The sequence below is a fragment of the Arachis duranensis genome, chromosome 9 (assembly GCF_000817695.3).
Source record: "Arachis duranensis cultivar V14167 chromosome 9, aradu.V14167.gnm2.J7QH, whole genome shotgun sequence".
Classification (NCBI taxonomy): Eukaryota; Viridiplantae; Streptophyta; class Magnoliopsida; order Fabales; family Fabaceae; genus Arachis; species Arachis duranensis.
The window spans coordinates 13,478,148-13,489,747 of NC_029780.3; positions in this window are offsets into that span (position 1 = coordinate 13,478,148).

Genomic DNA, 11,600 nt, shown 5'->3' on the forward strand with positions numbered 1-11,600 from the left:
AGTATAAATCTCGTCGATAAATGTCTACCATCGAATTTTGATATCCGCCGGTAACTTACGGCGAATTTAGTATCGAAATGTGATATTTTATGGGCAAGAAAACTGAATAATGTTACCGGTGAAAAAATCCAATGGTAACATTAATGTCACAAAATGAGCCTTTGCATCACTTTATTGTCAGACAAATTCGACGAAATTTTTTTTTTGTTTTTTTTGTTTTTTTAAATATGAATGATCACTACTGTTGGAATTTTCTGTGGGTAAGGTGAATATTTTTTTTTCAATTTATGATGTGCCCCGATAGTTAGTAATTGATAGTCAATTCTCAATTAACATCGAATAAATTTGTATTTTATCTGAAAATAGTGATTAATATATGATATAAAATATTAAATATACATAATATAAACATGAAACAAAAGTTTGATAATGAAATACATAAGATAGAACTATGTTTTCATTAATCTTATTCAGATTCATCATCTTTTTTCTCTGATTCATCATCCTCCTCTTCCAAGGTAATTTTCTGATCATTGAACTCATCTTCTTCTTCTTCTTCTTCTTCGTCTCCATCAACCCTGTCTTCGTCTTAAAGATCGTCGTTGTCTGGTGGTAGTGTGTCATCATCTACCCTGAGGTCAATGATGTCATCATTCATAATAGTCGACTTAAAGGTTATCAGAACACCAATATTAACCACAATTTTCAAAGGAATTGGGTCCTGAATTTGGAAAGGTTCCTGACCCTCTGTCCCGTTAGACTCGATGCGACCTCTTGACTTAGTCTTAACTATAACCACCCAACTAGACTTGCATGATCCCAAATAAGGCAAATAGTATACTTATCGTGCATTTTGAGGTAGAATAAAAGGATTATAGTGCCTATATTTTTTTATCACATTTACTTCAGTGATATTGTAGTCCTCGTGCTTTCGTGTTTTTTGTCACGAACTTAGATCATATCATTAATATTTAAACACAAACACCTCGTATCTAGTGCGACCAAAATACTCTAATTGAATTATACTGTGCAACACACAATACTAATTAGAATATCCACCGCCTGAATTTTCACAAACCCAGACTCCAGTGTTATCTGTTTTCTTTTCAACCGACCGTTGTAAAAAATAGAACCGATATTCATTAACATTGTATATCGGGTAGCTTGTGCCCTTATTCATTGGATCCCAACTAAGTGAAGTAGTTCCGAATCTGTTGTATCGGCTAGATGCACTCTGATGTATTCTCTAAACCAATTAAGAAAATTGTTCAATAATGCCTCAGAATTTATTTCTTGGAATAACCTATGATATAATAGGATAAATAAGAAAATTTTAGTGTAATGAAGTTTTGATTAGATGAGGAAGATAGTATCTTACTAAGTGCAATAGTTACGAAAGCTTAAAAACTCACATCAAGTAGGGTGAAACCTGGTCACAGTTAAGCAAGTGTACGGCATCGATTTCTTTTTTCTTTAACTAATAGTCATTACTCGCGCCCATTGCAACTCCTTCCAGAATAAATATTAGATACGTTGGTCCTTTTGACAAGGATTCTCTCCTCTCATCATTACTTCTAACTCTTGTTCCACGTGACTCAACATGAGACTCAATATAGAAGGAGGCAAATGCGGATGTTTTTTTAGTTATGAATGCTTCGTAGATACTATTCTCGATCTGAACTATGTTCTTCACGGTACGCTTGAATGATCCAATCATTCTTTGAAACGGGTACATCCATCTAAATTAGACTAGCTCACATAATCTTGCTTCATACGACAGGTGGATTGCTAAGGGTTCCATGATGTCAAAAAAGGAGGAAATATCCTCTCTAACTTACAAAGTATGATCAAAATATTCTTCTCCATTACTGTGAGATCATTTACGTTAAGTTTCGGGGTACATAAATTCCTAAAAAAATTACTTATTTCTATATGTGGTTTTCAGATGTTGGTAGGAAGTTCTTGGAAAACAATGACTCCATAAAGACATGACAATCATAACTCTTCAACCCAGCAAGCCTACTTTGTAAGACGTTTGCACACCTACCCAAGTTAGAGGCGTACATTGGGAAATCTCAGTCCTCTAATTCGTTTGTCTCACACCGCCTTTAGTTTAACCCACCGGCCATTATCAAGTCTCGTTAAGTTCAGATCTGGCCATCTGCAAATGTTTATCAAGTCTAACTTTATCTTATCGTTATCCTTTATCCTCTCATTGTCCATTACCATGTGCACGATATTATCAAACATGTTCTTTTCAATGTGCATCACATCAAGACAATGTCAAAGTAAATTGTCTTTCCAATAAGGAAAGTCCTAAAATATATTCTACTTGGTCTAATTATGCTTCTTACCATATTCCGGAGGTCTCACACCTGTCCCATTATCGACGATCCTTGGGATTCTACTGACCCGATGCCAAATTTGCAAACCACTCAATCTCACGGGTGTCTCGTCTTGTTTAGTTCTATTCTTCCTAAACGAGTCTTTCTTGTGCCAAAAAGGATGATTAATATTGAGGAACCTTCGATGACAATCAAACCACGAATTCTTACTCCTATTCATCAGCCAAAATGCTTTTGTATCTTCTATACAAATAGAACACGATATTCTGCCCTAGGTGAACCAACCTGGTAAGATCCCATACGCAGGAAAGTCATTGATGGTTCACATAAACACAGTATGCAATTGGAAGTTTATCTTGGTTGAAATATCATACGTTTCTATACTATTAATCCACAACTGCATCAACTCATCCACCAAGAATTGCAAAAAGACATCTACTTTGTCTTTTGAATTGCTTAGACAAGTATGATATAAGTTAGGAATATGTATGGGTCCTTCATGCATATTTCAGGAGGTAATAAGGAGTCACCACTACAAGCCATCAAGAGTATGCGTTACCGAAATTAGAATTTTATGCAAATCTTTCAGAGCACAAAGCTAATCTAACATTTCTGCCTCGCTCGCAAATGTAGAGTGGACCCTATCAAAGTGCTTCCAAGCATCTCTATGTGACAGATGTGTCATAAAACTATCATCTCTCTTGTTGTTACTATGCCAGGTCATGTGAGGGACTGAACCCATCAATGCATACAACCGTCTTAGTATAGGGATTAAGGACAAGTAGTGCATCCATTTGTTTGGAATTCTCTTTAACCACCGTTTACCAATCCGTTCTCTCTCGACTTGAAATCTCGGTGCATTACAAAATCTACAAGTAGTTAGATCTACGTCCTCATTGTAATACAACATACAACTATTCAAATAACAATTAATTTTTTTACTGAATTTAGACCTAAGTTGGAAACTAACTTCTTTGCTTCATAGTGGCTTCGGGGGATGCCACTAGCACCGACAGGTACTAAGTCGTTGCAAAGGGTGGCTCACTTATCAAAAGACTCTTGTGTGTGATTTGACTCAGGCTTAATACTCATCATTCTAAAATATACAGACAATTTCGAATGAACAGACCCTTTGTACAAGGGTTTCGTGACAGATTCTAACAGATGATAAAAGTTCTTTGCATCCAGGTTAGACTCTTGTTCAGCATCTTCTATATTAATAACACCTATTGCATCAAATACATCTCGTTGTATCTCTCTTGATTACCCTCCCAATTCATTTCTTCCATGTTTGATTCTCTAACCACCCGGACCCTCGTCGATCGACCCCTGCCATATATATTGAAATTCGAGGTAGACTAGTAAATTCTCTGCTCATCACTTTTTCGTGTTTCATTCACATCCAATGCCCATCTTTGAACCCATTACGATAGAGGTGAAGTGTTATATCTGAAGGACCTAACCACTTAGTCAGCTCATACTTATAGCACGCACACCTAGATACCCCTTGAGACCTAAACAATTCCATGTTGAAGACATATGCAACAAATGCGTCAACCCCCTCAAAGAATTTACTGTTATCCCTATCATACATCCATAAACGATTACTTGAAATCATCTTGCAACAAACACCCTGAAATTTATCTAACAACATAACTTATTAAAACTTTTAGAAAATTTGACAGGGTGTCTCCTATAATTAGAATCTCCAACCAAATTTGGTTATTATTTTCTCACAAACTAAACATGTTTTAAGCGTTTTGGCATAACTTTTTCTTAATTCAGAGACATCCACCAAATAAATTTAACAGTTTTTTATAGAGAAAACAACTGCAGATATAAATTAGAACAAACATGAATTCAATAACACATTAAATCCTAACCGTTCTAGTGCACAATCCCTTATAACTCCACAATTTTCTAGCAAACAAGAGTTTCGAGAAGGTGCCTCTATGCGACCTTCTCCCACTTCCATCCCAAAACACTATCCTAAAAAAAGTAAGTCCGACATAAAACTTAAATAATTGATTATATTTAGAGATAGAAAAACTTACCTGGAACTCGGATGCATAGAATACGGAAAAAGCGAACTCCAATTGATCTCAGAAAAATAGCACCGTCCTAATAAAAAAGAAAACTTATTAAATTTACAAGGTGAAACTAATTTAACAAACTAAACAAATTCTTCTAACAGCTCGAGCACTCTCAATCTCGCCATACTTAACCTACCTTAACTTAATTTAATTTTTATTTGCATTAAATTAACATAAAAAAATTCTAATCACAAACTTCATTATACTAATTTAATCAATAATTTGATAATAAAATACCTAACAAAACTCTTAACCTACAAAAAATATGAAAAACTAAAAAAACTAAACCAAACCCTAATCACAAATTTCATTACAATAATTTAGTCAATAATGTGATAAAATACTTAACGAAAATTCTAAATTCACAAAAAAATTTGAAAAAAATAAAAAACTATACCAAATCTTAATCACAAACTTTATTATACTAATTTAATCAATAATTTCATAAATTACTTAACAAAACCCTAAACTCACATAAAAATTAAAAAAATAAAAAATACCAAAATTACCTCTGATAGTAGTTGCAGGATGGTGGGGACGTGGTGGTGACAGGAGGCAGCAGTGATGGCAACAATATCACCAACACCAACGGCAGTGACCATGAACGCAAACAGTAGCGGCATTCTTGATGGCTACAGTAGTGACCGACAACTCTAGCGATAACAACATCCAGTGGTGACGGTAGCAGAGGCTCCAGCTGGTGGCGGTAGCAGAGGCTCCAGCTGGTGGTGGTGATACCGGCAACTTCAAGGCAGAAGAGAGAAGACGAGAGGAGAGAGATAGAAGAGAGAGAATGAGTTCGCATAAGTGAGAGGGAGGGAATTCGCGTTTGAATTTTATTCCTATTTTACCGTCGAATTTACCAGCAGAAACTTCCAACGGTAAATTGGGTAAACATAACGTTTCACTAAAACGATATACCATCGGTCAAATCCGCAGAAGATCCGTGAATAAAGTTGGCGCCACTGAAATAAGATTTCATATTACTGATTACTGTCGAATTTAGTGTCCGAACATAAAATCCGATGATAATTAATTTAAAAAACTAAATCTAGCTTGTTTCCATGCAAAAGTCACTGCTAAATATGATAATAATAACTGCTGTTAAATCTATCGATATATTTAATGGTATTTAACATATTTTTTGTAATAAATATAACTTTATTTTGCAACTTGCATAGTTTATCTTTTGTAACTAAAACTCTTCAAGTTGAATATAAATAGCCATTTATCTTGAAAAGTTGTTAACGGAATGTTGAATTTGGTCACATGAATTGTTATTTACTTATTTAAGATTTATAAGTTGTATTTTCACATACTAAAAGATGAAAAATTTGACTTATTTGAAAATATGATGAAAGGATCATTTTGATTTATTGTTTAAAATTCAAAGATTATTTTGATTATTATTATCTCTATCTACTATTATATATGCAACTTAAAAGTTAACGTGCCACGTATAATTTTAATTAACGGTGTTAATTTATTTGGTGATTAATGGAAGGATCATTTTAATTTATGGTTTAAAATCAAGGAACCATTTGATTAGTTTAAAAATTAGAAGACCATTTTGTTTTTCGAGTTAAAACAAAGAGAACATTTTGATTGTTATCTCTCTTCTGAATATGTATAAGGACGAAAAAGAAGGCAAAGCGTAATTACAGTTGTATGTATCGAATCGATATTTAACTAGAAAAATATTAAGAGGTCAATATTTTTTATTAATATTAGCTATTACTTTAAATTAATACTTTATTTTTATACTATCAAAATTTAGGATTTATGAATTTAAAATTTAGTATAACAATATTAATAAACGATAATAAATTTTATTAGTCATGCAACATTGCTTGTTTAATGATTAATTTACTAATCCATTTAAATAAGTATCGAAAGACTATGAAGCCAATAACAAAACTTAGGTTAGACAATGAGAGATCATGATCCCCAAATTTTTTATAAAATATTTAGTAGTACTTCTTCAAAACAAAAAGAATGGTTCAATTGGCTTAACTACTCTACATTTATTTAAAGTATTCAAATTTAATCTTCATCTCTTCTATTTTTTTTTGAATAATAACTTTTATTTTTGGACTTGAGCTGAAGTGGGTCTGGGGCGCCAAAAATTTGATCGCAAATTTTACAAATCATAAAATACCGGCAAGTGTACCGGGTCGTATTAAGTAATAAATTCAGGTGAGTGAGTATCGATCCCACGAGAATTAACGGATTAAGCAAATAATAGTTAATTGATTATTCTAATTAGACAATCAAAATTTGAGTTTTAAAAATTTTGAAACATAAAAAGCAATGAAATAAAGGCAAAAACTTTGAGTACTACTGGCTAAAGATCCAAGTCAAGTGCTTGTGGTGTTTATATATCAAGTAAAAGTTTGAAAACAAAGCATCTAGAGTCACAGCTAAACTCAAAGGTATAAATTAAAGCACCTCTCCCCCCAAAAGAAAGAGAAAGCCAAAAGCTCCGAGTACCAATGATGGGGTATACAAAAAAGAAAAAAAATCAGCTCAAAGAACTCCCCGATCAAGTGTTTGTGGTGCTTATGTATCAAGTGGTAATACTTGAAAACAAAGCATTTAGAGTCACGGCTAGGCTCAAGATGCAAAGCACCCAACAAAAATAAATTGTGAAAAGAAAGTAAATAAGCTTGTTTCAAGGTGATGATTCAAGGAAGGATCCCATAATCTAATCTGGATAGAAGTCTCGAAAGATTATAACCATTTGTGTTGAATTGTGCATAAGTGAAACGGCTAACCAAAATCATTTGAAAAAATTGCTACCATTCACCCTTGCATTTTAAGCTTTAAGATTTTGAAGATTATTCCATGATTTTTTTTTTGCTTGAGGACAAGCAAGAGCTTAAATTTGGTGTTGTGATGCATCTGCATCTTAAGCATCTTTCTTGGGCATTTCTCATAGAAAATTCACGACTTTTACTTGGTAATTATATCATTTTCAAGACTATTTTATTAGTATTTTGATTTCTTTAGTTTCATGATTCTTGTAGAAAAATTTTAGGAAAAGAGAAGCAAAAGCACAAGGAGAAACCAAAAAATGAAGACAAGTACAAAGAAAATTTGTGATGCTGTCAACCTTGACCTTGTCACATTCCAACAAGCATAACTGGAGCTACAGAAGTTCAAATGACGTGATTCTAGTGGCATTAGAAAGCTAACTTCTAGAGCTTTCCAATGATATATAATGAGTCCTACTTTCTCTCTGGCATCATGGCACTAAATGCCGTGACATTGGCGTTTAGCACCAGTCTGTGAAACAACCTTAGCGCCAAACGCTACAACTTCAAGTTTGGCGCCAGTTCCTACATCCAGAGTGGTCCCCACGTCCTCAGCAATGCAGCCTTGTGTATCTAATTTATATTTGAATTTATTTTTAATTAGAAAAAGATATTATTTAAGTTTTTTAAATTTAAATTAGAAAGTTATCTTAACCATTCTAATTAAGATAAGATTAGTTTTAGAATTTGAATTAATAGAAATTTTAGTATAAATAAGTGAGAATACTTACAGAGAAGGTCCTCTCTCTCTGTGGCTTCTCTCATTTTCTCTTCTTCTAAAATTTATAATTTTAATTTTTCAAGGATTCTCTAAAGAATATGAATTTTTAATTCTTCTAGATTCTAGATTAAGGTTAAGAGCTCTTTCACACCAACAAAAAATTAGAATCATAATTATAAGCTACATTACCTTTTGACCAAAAAACAAAAATAAGCTACGTTGCCTCCAGTCTCTTCAATTCTTGGCGCTTGTTATTCAAGTATTTAACACGTAAAGCTCTTGCCTCCTCGCCTCCTCAGCTATAAAACTTAGGTATTTTTTATTTATTTAATTTAATATTATTTTATATTTTATTGTTTATTTAATTTAATTTTTTATATTATATAAAAATATTAGAATATTCAATAAATATTAATATTATTATATTTTATAAATTGATAAAAAAATTCAATAAGTATTATAAATTTTAATATTTATTTTTTTAACTTTTTTTATATATTTCATAGGACATATATTCAAATTTTTGTACAATCATAATGACGAAAAATAAAAAATTGATACATTTTTTAAGAGAAAAACTAACGTTCAAGAAGAAAAAATATAACTTCTACAATGTCAACACCTGTAGATAGTTCTTTTACAATGAATTACGAAAAAAATGAGATACAAGTTTCAAAGGTTTAAAGAGTTGCATCTGCTAAGTTTGACCTTAATTCTTTGGAACGAGACCTTGGAAAACAACTTTAAATTTGATAATATCACCCAAACCAGAGAGATGAGGTTAGACGAGCTTATCTTAAATGGGGTCTATATCAAAAGCATCTTGACAATTATCCTTTATCTGATACGAAATATCCAAGACGATTTCAATATGTTTGGTCTGGTATTTTTCCTTCATGGTTAGAGTATTCACTTTCTGAAGATGCTGCATATTGTTTATTTTGTTATTTGGTTAGCAAAAAATCTAGTGAACGTAACGGGTAAGATGTCTTTATTAGTAAAGGGTTTAGAAATTGGAAAAAGGTTAATGATGAAATGAATTGTGCTTTTCTTAAATATATTGGAGATCCTTGCTCACCACGCAATAATGCAATTGAAGCATGTCTAGACTTACTGAATCAGAAAAAGTCACATCCAAAATATAATTGAGGATCATACTTGTGAAGAAATTCAAAAGAATCGATTGCGTCTAAAATCCTCTATTGATACAACTCGTTAGCTTACATTTTAAACTTGTGCTTTCAAAGGTCATGATGAGACTCCAGAATAAAAAAATTGAGGTAATTTTCTTGAAATGATAAAACTCATAGCTTCTTACAATGATAAAGTTGCAAAAATTGTGTTAGAAAATGCTCCATATGATGCTAAATATACTTCACATTAAATTAAGAAAAAATCTTGCATATTCTCTCAAACAAGGTGAGAAAGCATATTTGTGAGAAAATTGGAGAATCTAAATTTTGCATTGTAGTAGATAAAGCTCATGATGAATCCAAAAGAGAACAAATGGCATTTATTTTGAGATTTGTTGATATACATGGTTTTATCAAGAATGTTTTCTTGATCTTGTACATGTTAAAGATACTACATCATTAACTTTGAAATAAGAATTGTGTGGCATTTTTTTTCGACATGGTCTTGATGTCTCTAATATTCGTGGTCAAGGATATGATGGCGCCAGCAGCTTGAAAGGGGAATGGAATGGTTTACAAGCATTATTCTTAAAATATTGTCTTTATACTTACTATATCCACTATTTTGCTCATCAATTACAATTTGTATTAGTTGCTGCATCTAAAGAAGTTATTCTTATGCATCAGTTTTTTTTTTAAATTGACTTTCATCATCAACATCATTTGTTCTTCTAGTAAGCGACATGATGAGTTACATACTGCTAAGACAGATGAAATTGCTCATTTATTAGAGATTGATGAACTTGAATCTGGTAAAGGGGCAAATCAAATTAGTACTTTAAAACGAGTAGATGATACTCAATGGAGTTCTTATTTCTCTTTTGTTTGTAGGTTGATAAATATATATGGTGCAACGTTGACTATTTTACAAAAGATTATTGTTGATAGATTAACTTATTCTCAGTGGTGATGCAGATAGTACTTACAATACCTTGACCTCATTTGAGTTTGTATTGATCTTGCATTTGATGAAAGATATTATAGAAATAAATTGATGTTCTTTGTCAAGCTTTACAAAAACAATCTCAAGACATAGTTAATGTTGCACAACTAATTCATTATATAAAAACACTTATTTAAAATATGAAAGATGAAAGATGGAAGAAATTATTTAAAAATGTGAAATCATTTTGTGAGCAATATGATATTCTAATTTCTGATTTAACTGCTTCTTATGTAGCAAGACAAGGATGCTCGCGTCACCAAAAAGATCATATTATAGTTGAGCATTATTTTAGAGTGGAGATATTTTTAGTCACAATTGATAAGCAATTACAAGAGTTGAATAGTATATTCAATGATCAAGCAATGGATCTACTAAGTCTGAACTCTACTCTCATGCCTAAGAATACTTACAAAAATTTTGATATTGCTAAGATTTCTACTCTTGTTGATAGTTACTATTTTGAAGACTTTACTGAACAAGAAAAGATTAATTTACCTTTTCAGATTCAGTATTTTATTCTTGATGCCCGTCAACATCCAGAAATGAAGAATTTGTCAACTATTCATGAATTGTGTAGATGTTTAGTAGAAACAAAAATGTTAAAAGTGTATTACTTGATTGATATATTAATTCGTCTAATATCAACTCTTCCAGTTTCTATAGCTACTACAGAGCGATCATTTTCAGCAATGAAAATAATGAAGACAAGGTTAAGAAACAAGATGGAGGACGACTTTCTCGCAGATAGTTTGATTATTTATACTGAGAAAGAAATTGTTGAAAAGTTTAGTTCTAATTCAATTATTGAATATTTTAAGTCACTCAAGGCTCGAAAAGTACCATTATAAATAATTTTATATTTTTTATATGTAAAATTATTTATTTATTATCTTATTAGTAACCAACTTAAAGAATTGTAGAATTTTTTATTTATTATCTTATTAGTAACAAACTTAAAGAATAATTATATTTATAAATTTTATTTTAATATAAATATTATTATGTAATTTTTATGTTACATTTTTTGTCTCAACATTTTTTTTCATGCTCCGCCAATTTATTGGCTAGCGATAAACTTTTTAATAGAGCTACGACTCACGATAAATTAATCATTGACTTACTGAGAAATAATCTGAGAAATTAAAAACAATTATGTCAAAGAAGTAGGTCATTGATTTATCTTGATTTTTTTTGGTGACTTTTGATTTATCTTGAATGAATTAATTGAATCGATCATATAATATAATTATATATAATCCTAAAAAATTAAAATTAAATAAATATATAAATTACAATTTAATTGAAACTTCTAAAAGCATTTAAAATTAGTATGACAATGTTAGTAACTTAGTTTGGTGGCACATGAATACAAGGCCATGGAGCACAAGGTCCATGGTTTCACTGAACTTTTAGAATTAATAACAAAACCCGTTGTACTGTCCAAAAAGAGAAAGAAAAAAAAAAAACAAAAAATCCATTGTCCTTTATT